General features: G+C 41.0%; 1 long non-coding RNA gene across 1 annotated transcript; it reads left to right on the top strand.

The window, feature by feature from the left end:
• Window positions 1-6,193: 6,193 nt before the first annotated feature.
• LOC127205911 (uncharacterized) lies at window positions 6,194-9,673 on the top strand. Its single transcript, XR_007832708.1, has 3 exons — window positions 6,194-6,311; window positions 8,916-8,976; window positions 9,409-9,673. It is a non-coding gene; the product is annotated as an uncharacterized LOC127205911 (long non-coding RNA).
• The last annotated feature ends 213 nt before the right edge of the window (window positions 9,674-9,886 follow it).

Here is a 9,886-nt window from a genome sequence, read left to right as displayed (position 1 = left end):
GCTACTCTTTTGGGGTCACCTCAAACACTGGCTGACTGTGGTGCTCTGTAGAGTTAGCCTACGCGCTGATCAAATGTGCGGAAGATGCGTCTATCTCAGGCTTTGACAGAGGAGGGTCTTTAGAACTGGAGACAGGGGCCTAACTTAATTCAGCAAACACAAGCTTGACTACATTAACTTAGCTTAGGCCCTGGCTAAGATGTCTAAATAACATTGTGGCTTTCTATTGTCCCCTGCTAAGGAGTCTGGGACAAAGAAAGGCCATGGAGGAGGTGTGTGTGTGTGTGGGGGGGGGAAGGTGAACCCTGTTGCTGCTGCTGCTGCTGCTGCTGTGACTCTGCCAAGGCAACCACCAAGGGCAACAGCCCCAAGGGCCCTTTCTATAAACAAACAAGCTGCTCCCTGGAAAATATCAGTCTCACAAGAGCAATATGAACAAACATATTGTGTGCTACCTTCTCCACTCTAGCTGTCTCTGAGAAAGGCAAACATCTTGGGAATAAGAACCCAGTTGGGGGTCAATCTTTCAGGATGCTCCTAATGTCAAGACTTACTTTTGAAATTTACCTTGCTTCCTGTTAAGTGTGTTTTGTTTTCTTTTGTTTTGTTTTAAACAAAAGCTGAAAATTAGCTTTGGAAGCAATCCCAAGTTGAGATCTGCATGGTGAGAAAATGCCTGTGAGAGTGAAGTTCATAAAAAAGAAGCACAGGCCGAAACTGAGCAAAAGTCAAGTTAAAATGTTACAGAATGGGAGGTGTGAAAGCCATGTGTGGAAACAATAATGTCTACAGCAAAGAAGAGGAGAGATGGAGACACACACACACACACACACACACACACACACACACACAGAGAGAGAGAGAGAGAGAGAGAGAGAGAGAGAGAGAGAGAGAGAGAGAGAGAGAGAGAGAGAGAGAGAGAGAGACTAAAAGACTAAATCCCAGAGGAGAATTATCAGAATGGTCCTGGGCTGAGAGTTGGAGTAGTCAAAAATTCCAGGAGGGTGCCGAGTGAATGTCCAAAGAGCTCCCTGGCAATGAAGTACAGGTTGATGTCTCATCATCATGTTAAACCTATTGCTGATGGATCCACACTCTGGTGTACCACATGAAGGCATGTCCCGAAGAAGAATAAGACAGAGGATTCTTACAAGACAAGGTTACCTGAGTGAAGGTCCACATATACACCTTCTGCCTAGAAATAAAGGACAGGACCTTAGGGGAAGCTAATGACCCAGAAGACAGTGTGAATGTTTTATCTTTAAAGAGCTGGGGCCATATTGGTTGCCAGGGATTATATATCAGTGTTGGAAGAACCCATCACTGCTTCTTCCACTGTGACTCTGTGTTGTCCTAGATCATAGGAAAATAGGACAAAGTTCAACCCATCTATATTATATACTCTGAAGATGTGAGCCAGCCAGATTATAGGAGCTGCCAAAGCACTATTTCTAGCTGCTATTGACAACCTTTTCCCCTGAGAAATACATTGGTTGGAATTGGGGAAACTGTCTACTACGAACTAACAACAACAACAACAACAACAACAACAACAACAAAACTAACAGTGACAATAACAAAGCCCTTGGGCCAACAGTTAAACAGGAATAATAAAAATCAGATCTGTCTAAAAGGCCAACACAATTCTCAGGGTGGTGTGCACATCCAGTGTAGATTTCTCCAGGAAAGATTAAGTTACCAAATTTAGTGCAAGTTTTGCCCTTTGATATTTTCAATAAACAGCAGAAAACTGTGTTTAAATCTACAAGTAAGAGTTCATCTCTTGGCTGTCTTTTATATTGTTCCTATCAACGTCCTGCAGTTGGTCTACTCATCAGTCTCTCTTTCTACATCATCCCCTTAGTCAGAATAAGCTTATAGTGATGGGGCCCTCCCTTTCCTTGTCCTGATTGGTACTAGTATTTTGTCTATTCTTATTCTAGTCTCTTTTTATAAATCACATTGGTGCTGAGTAATTGAATTACTTAAGTTAGATTGTATTAATTTAAAATAGAGCTTTTCAATGAAAGTGATAACAACAGTACTTTGCATAAACGTTGTTCTAGGGGAAGCACTTTCCTTGAGTAAGGTATCTTCCTTAGCTTCATGAAACTATCTATGTAACTATTTCTATATCTATATAAAGGTTGTAAAAAACAAAACAAAAAAACTCTGAAAACTTGGCTTCCAAGAGTTAAGTGCAATTCTTCAATTTTATACAGTTAGGAAGTGACAGAGCAGAGACCAGGATTCAAAGAGAAACTGACTAGACCTCATAGACATAACCATTAGGCTATATTGCCTCCAATGGGACACCACCTGAGTCTGTGATAGACATTATAGCTGGGCCTAGTCATGCACCCTGGTATCCTAACTACTCAGGAATAAAAAGAAACTGTTATAAAACTTGTCAGCCTTGGTATTTCAGGGAGACTATTCAGTGAATGGCTTGAGTTTTTGGTAGAATTACCTGATAATGCAGAATAGTCCTCGTTTAAAATTTTATGCTATTATTCAGATTATCTGGATAGAGTGCTTTATGCTTGCATGCTATACATGTTCGTTTGCTTTCTATTTACTCATATGATGCTATATAGGTGCCTTGGTTGGGTGACAGTGTTCAATAAATTGTTAAATGACATTTTGAATGTGGCTCAATTTCAACTCCCATTTTAAGGCTATTCTCTCTCTCTCTCTCTCTCTCTCTCTCTCTCTCTCTCTCTCTCTCTCTCTCTCTCTCTGTGTGTGTGTGTGTGTGAATATTTTGTTTGCCTACATAGTAAGTCTACCATGTGAATGCCTGGTCCCCATGAAGCCTAGAAGATGGTATAGTGTTCTCTAGAACTGATGTTAGAGGCAGATGTGAGCTACCATGTGCGAGCTAAGAACTGAACCCAGGTCCTCTGTAAGAATAGTTAGTGCAATACAGGCGGTAAACTTTAAAATCCTACCCAGATCTAGCCAATGGACAGAACATTCTCCACAGTTGAGTGGAGAGTGGGGTCTGACTTTCACACAAACTCTGGTGCCTCAGATTTGACCATGTCCCCTGGAGGGGGAGACCTGGTGGCACTCAAAGGAAGGATAGCAGGTTACCAAGAAGAGACTTGATACCCTATGAGCATATACAGGGGGAGGAAATCTCCCTCAGTCACAGTCATAGGGGAGGGGAATAAGGGGAAAATGGGAGGGAGGGAAGAATGGGAGGATACAAGGGATGAGGGTAACCATTGAGATGTAACAAGAATAAATAAATTAAAAAAAAAAAAAGAATAGTTAGTGCTTTACACACTAGCAATCTCCTCAAACCCTGAGTTTCAACTCTGACAAACAGGAATAAGACACTTTAAATTGGGGGGTAAATAACTGAATATATACTGGCTTAGAGTCCTCAACGTAAGTGGGTTTTTAAAGAAAGAAACAATGGTGGTAAATGGAGGTTAGTGATACAACTCAGTATAAGAGTGTTCACTTAGCATGCATGAAGTTCAATCTCCACACAGAAACAGTAATAATTATCAACAGAACTGAATTTAATTCAAGATTTAACTGAAAGCCATTTCTCACTAGACCTGTCTTCAAGATAGTATGTATTAAACATAGGGATCTGCCCTTTAGTCTAGTTGCCAGTGGGACCTGTGGATTTTGAAGCTAGCTTCAGATGTGTGTTCCTATCCTGTTTCCTACTCCACGTCCAGCTCCAAATACTGTCAGTTAACCTTTAAAGAGTTATAGGAAGTTTTGTGACTTATAATGGATTATATCAAAAAAACTGCTTACAGGCTGTGCAGAGTGGTTATATGGAACACGTCTCCCTGTCCCACACACACGGCGCCATCCACTTCTTTAACTAAGCACTCTGCATACTTGAGTCAGACATTTCTCTGAAGACAAAGCCGACTCTTTAGCCATTAGTTCTTTGGCTAAATTGCTTCTTCTTAAGAATTTTAAATTTCATTTTCCTTATACTATATTTCAACTTTCCCACATTAAAATTCATATTTGATGATGCATTTCCCTGATTTTATCTTTTAAAAGTTTGTTTTTAAAAAGAAAATTGTGTCTCTTTGTATAAGTGTGTACCCACTGTGGTATATGTCTGGAGGTCAGAAGACAGCCAATTCTCTCCTTCCACTACTGTGGGTTCTGGGGATCGAACTCAGGTCATCAGACTTAATGACAGGTGCCTTTACCCATGGATCTATCTCACCAGGTCCTCTTTTTTAATGTTTTGATTAGTGATAAGCTGCTGCCAACATCCCAGTAAGTAGCCATCTGCAAGTGACAGGGTCTTTTTTCAAGTAAACATTTTCTATTGATTGTTGGTGCTTCCTTTCCATCAATAGACTTTTTTTTTTTATAGTCATCAAGGGCAGAAGTGCCAATCCAGGGCCCATTACAGAGGAGTCTGGACTTCACTGAAGTCTGCAGAAGAAGGCTAATGGGATATACTGTCATCCTGTACACAGAGCAAGGGCTTCTGTGGTTTACTTAATTTGAAGGGACATTTCATAATTCCAGCTAAATTGGAATCACAAGTCAGATGGAATTTAGGAGCAAATTATAGTTATTTTGTCCTCTAGAGGTCTGGGAAGAATGGGTTTTGCCACAGTCAGTAATGGCTGTTGATGAGACTTTTTTTTTTTCCTTAAGTAGGAAAGCTACTATTTTAGGAATTGATAGTTTCTGGGATCCAATGACAGAAATGATCAATTCTTCACAAACCAAAAAGGCTTATGATTAAAAAGAGTGAGAGATATTGGTATTCAACGAAGCAGTGTGGAATTAAAGTGCTTTAAGAACTATCTTAGGAAGGCATAATGGTTATGAAGGAAACGGCTGCATCCAACATTAGGAGTCTAATACCAAGTGTAGAGGAGGAAAAAATATTAAAAGTGGTGTTGGACAATATTTTGCACATGAAGACCTGTGTTACATATCACAAACCTTATGTCACATAATACTTATAACCATATAAATCATATCTATATTTTAAATATGTAATTTATAAAGATTAAGTTATTTCCTTCAGTACATTCAAAATTTCAATCAACTCAAGAGTTGTGTCCTTTTTTAATATCTTATTTCATAGCTTTTAACCTCATTGTATCAATGTGAGTGTCAACCAACTCACATTGTACTGGTTTTTATTTTATTTTATTTTAATTAATTAATTTTTTTGCCTCTTGGTCATTTGTTTGCATACAAATAGGGCTGCCCTTAGTATAATGTCAAGGATTAATATTATCTAGATCTCACTAAAGACAGAGCCTTGGATCAGTTGAATGTGCAGAGTAGATGGATTTGAAGAGTATAATTGAACTGCTAACATCCATGTGCTTCCTTCTGAATGCATGTGGGCATTCTGCACTGCTTTCTGCTCTCCTCAGGGATGCTCAAATATCGAAGAGGGAGGTAAGAATTCCAAACACGAGCTAACACATGATCTTAGATGTACAGAAGCACATGTTCAAGAAATGACAGAGCTGAGATCTGGGACTGTCAGTTTCCGAGGTTCCCACTTGCATTGCTTTGTTATGATCAGTGCATTACCCACGATTACCTATTATATATAGAGGGCAGCGGATCACAGAAAAATAATAAGCAAGGTTTTCTATCTCTTTAATTGTTCTCTCTCAGAAAGCTGGAAAGCTACTGCAACAGGGCTGTGCTCTTTTGACTTTCCCCTCCTCTGCTTTGGCCTGTGTAGTACTGAATAAGCAGGGCATAGTCTTCCAGGATACACACCTGGCTGATCCATCTCAGGACTCACTCCTCCTGCCGTCTTCCTTGTAGAGATGAATCAAGACAACCGTGCTCTCAAGTCAAGAACTCTTGGGACTCAGACGTGGGAGAAGTCAGTCTTTGTGGGAGGTGGAAACGAAGTGCTGTGGGTACAAGGTCCACTGGGCATGAAGAGAAACTGGCAAGATTGGCAGGAAGCAGTGTGTCATAACATCCTTGGTCTTTTCCCTCTTGGACTTCAGTCCTTCTCCTGCCAGCTCTCTCTACAGTTGCCCAGATCAACAGAGAAAAGCCAAAAAACCAAAACAAAACACAAAGCAAAAAGCCCAGCAGCCCTCAGAAGTGATGAGATATCAGCCAGTTTCTCTGCTTCCTCCAAATTGAGGGTAAGTGGGAGTCATGGCCTCCCCACCCTTACCTGCCCTTGCAGGCTTCAAACGTATGCCAGGACCCTTCCTCACCACAGCACTTGGTTTCCAGAGGGATGAAATGTGCCTAGAATGAAGGCAAAACTCTCCAACTGGTCTTTGGCTTCCAGACCTGGAGAAGCACAGAGTGAGCTCTCAGTAAGTACAGATTGCATGCCTGCCCAAACTGACTTTTAAAAATGAGGTAGATCTTAGGTGGAGAGATTTGTTTAATTTGTCGACAGCCAATAGTTCTTGAGACTGCCTTCTACAAAATTGAAAAATGACTCTGACATATGAATACAAATAAACTGATAATTCTGGTCCATTCATTTGTTTCTTCATTTGGGAAGTAGTAATTTGAGTGACTTCTATGCAGAAAATATGGCCCCAAGCCAAGAATACACACAGGTAGATTAATAGATACAGTCTCATCCTTAAAAGGGTTCTCAATCTCACAGAGGAATCATCTAAAGTAAGAGAACTAGGAATATATCTATCATATTATTTTACATTAAATTGCAAGAAGACCTGAGAGTTGTGATTTCAATGTAAAAGATAGTTTTCCTTTATTCACATTTATTTAAATATTTTTATTATTTAAATATTGCCTAAGATTTTAATTTTTGTATAATGTTTAACCACATCCTTTTCCTCTGAGCAGGCATTTTAAGTGTGCATATGATACCATAAATTGGCACCATTTTTAGAACTTTTGTGTCAGTTATTGTAAAATTGCTCAAGCTTTGTCTTACACTGTGCTAAGTGTTTAACAGAATAAGAGTCAAGAACTCTTCACAACAGGCACTTTTCTTTTCTTTATTTTTTTGTTAATTTATTCATATCACATCTCAATTGTTAGCCCATTTTTTGTATCCTCCCATTACTCCCTCCCTCCTGCTTCCCCCCTACTCCCCTCCCCTATGTCTGTGACTGAGGAGGACCTCCTCCCCCTGTATATGCTCATAGGGTATCAAGTCTCTTCTTGGTGACCTGTTATCCTTCCTCTGAGTGCCACCAGGCCTCCCTATCAAGGAGACATAGTCAGAAATGGGACCCCAGAGTTTGTATGAAAGTCAGACATCACTCACCACTCAACGGTAGAGAATGTCCTGTCCATCGGCTAGGTCTGGGTAGGGGTTCGAAGTTTACTGCAAGTATTGTCCTTTACTTACCAGGAAAGTGGGTCAGAAGGGAGGACATCCTATTGAGACTTTAGGTGAGAGAAGCATGGGAGAATGGGGAAATAGAAGGATCCAGAGGGTCTGGGAAACCTACAAGAAGGACATTATGATGGGTGGATCTGGGTCCTGGGGTCCTTCCTGCTCAAACTATGGCACTAGCCAAGGACAATGGGCACTTTTCTAAGTCAGCTAGAAATGTACTTCAATGGGGTGTTCAATTAGCAAGTATGAATCCCAGAGTCTATTGACAACATCACATTAACAGAACATGCCTATAACAAGAAATGGGAGCAAGAGGATCAGAAGTTCAAGTTAAAGGTCATCTGTTTTTAAAATATTTTATTAATTTATTCATATTACATCTCAATGGTTATCCCATCCCTTGTATCCTCCCATTCCTCCCTTCCTCCCATTTTCCCCTTACTCCCCTCCCCTATGACTGTGACCGAGGGGGACCTCCTCCCCTGTATATGCTCATAGAGTATCAAGTCTCTTCTTGGAAGCCTGCTATCCTTCCTCTGAGTGCCACCAGGTCTCTGTTTTTTAAGCATCAAATTCGTGAATTTGATGACCAAAGACAACTGGATTCACCTCCCAAATCTGTGACCAAGGATGGTGAGATTCTTGATAACTTTGTTTCTTCAATGAAACTGGGAACAACCGAATTTTCTTTGCAGCATTATAAGACATGTTAGGTTTAAATCCTGTGACACCACCAATTCTTAATAACTACCATACCAAATCCCAATTCATAGACTCCATTTTTTAAAAAAATCCTACAGATTCTGCTAGTCTTCTAGGTGACCCCAAGTTACACGACAGAGTTTCCAGCTCAAATGATTTGCTTGGCCTATGGCACGTGAGAAGTAACTCTCTCATCCCTTCTGGAAATAAACAATTCAAGATAGCCTAGGTTTTAACATCTGCCAGAATGCCTCACCAGTTCTTAACCACAGAATAAGGTAGTGAGTAGAATATGTCTTGGGGGAAAGTGTAGCCTTGCTTCTCCAGACCTCTTTATTACTGTGATGCTTTGGAAGAGGAAGCCATTTTGAAATGGTTGGAAGGAGGAGTCATTGAGCTTAGGGCACATTACAGATTCAAGAGCTGTGGAAACTCGCTCCTAGGATGCAATCCCATGAGAGCTCTAGAACCTGTATTTTCCCACTTGCAAGGACTCTCACATTGAAATGAAGGAAAAAAAATACAAAAACAAAAAACCAGATGCTTCTTGCAGCTGGTTTCACCTATTATCTCTTTAATCTATAGTAGAAGAAAGCTTTGCTCCTGTAATAGCAATGTGTGCAATCTGGGTAGATGTGCAAGATGCTGGCCTGACAACTTGAAATTGCAGAGAAAATACCAGATAAGAATTTTCTCCTTCTACTTAATAAGTTGCCTCTACTCCTTGCCTTTGCTCCAAGCTCCTGTGAACTTTTGCCCTTACCCCCCAATGACTACCATTGTGTTTTTAGTCGGAGGCATGCGTGGAGATGTGTCCCGTCTACTTCGGTTCAGCCAATTCTCAGCTTCTTTCAGATATCGAGAGATCCTTTTTCCTGTCTTTTTCCTTCAACAGCCTTTGCTTTTATTTGACACACTGTTCCAACAGTTGGGGGAGTGGAATCTTCACTGAGAAGGTACAAATAAACGTGGCCTAATGTTGCTCTTCACCTAGAGCTAAAGGAGACAGATGAGGTTTGTAGCCCTTGCCAGAGTGAGACTGCTCATGAAGAGCATGTATTTAAACAGTTGAAACAAAATACTGATCCTCCTAAAGGACACTCACATGCACACATGCATGTGCACAAAGGCAGGGCTGGGGAGGGAGGGAGGAAGGGAAAGTTTTGACTAGGTTTGGGTTGTACTTTCCCATTTATTTTTTTTCCTGTTCCCTCTCTCTCCTTCTATCCCCCCCCCCTGTGCCCCACACTCTGTGTGAGTCTCTGTACACACACACACACACACACACACACACACACTTTTATTTCTAGCTTGCTCTTAAGGTTTTCCATTACTAACCTTCAAGCTAACTCCTTTGTTTTATTTCACCTCTGCTTCTTAATGCCCAGGTTAAAAAAACAGTCACCGTAAGCCACAGGCATCCACAGAAGCAAATCGCCGCAGCTAAAACATGGCCAAAAGTCAACTAAAGGAGAAAAAGAACAGATTGAAATTCCTTGCGGCTCCCCTCCTGGTTTCTTTCAGGGCCCCAGGCAAGAAGTGAGCATGTGCTAATTTGCATGGCTGACTAAATGGCATGCTTACACCCCAAATTTGCATCTCTGCTTGGGATCAGAAGTGAGTTTCTGAACCAGTTTCACTTTGATTTTGTTATTTCTCCCTGGCAAGTTAAACCTATTTGGAAATGCTACCCACCAGGATACATCTCTGCAGAAAAGCAATAACAAATCCTTTTCATATTATGTGGTAGAGGCGGCTGGTACTGAGGTGATGGGAAAAGCTGGGGAAAGCCAGAGGCACCTGCAGAGAAGAGGAGGGAAGAAGAAAAGCAGAAGAGGAGAGAAGCAGGCGGAAGTAAGGCAGGAG

This window comes from Acomys russatus, chromosome 22, assembly GCF_903995435.1.
Source record: "Acomys russatus chromosome 22, mAcoRus1.1, whole genome shotgun sequence".
Lineage (NCBI taxonomy): Eukaryota > Metazoa > Chordata > Mammalia > Rodentia > Muridae > Acomys > Acomys russatus.
The sequence above is the reverse complement of the archived record's forward strand: the minus strand, read 5'-3'. Positions and strand labels throughout refer to the sequence as shown.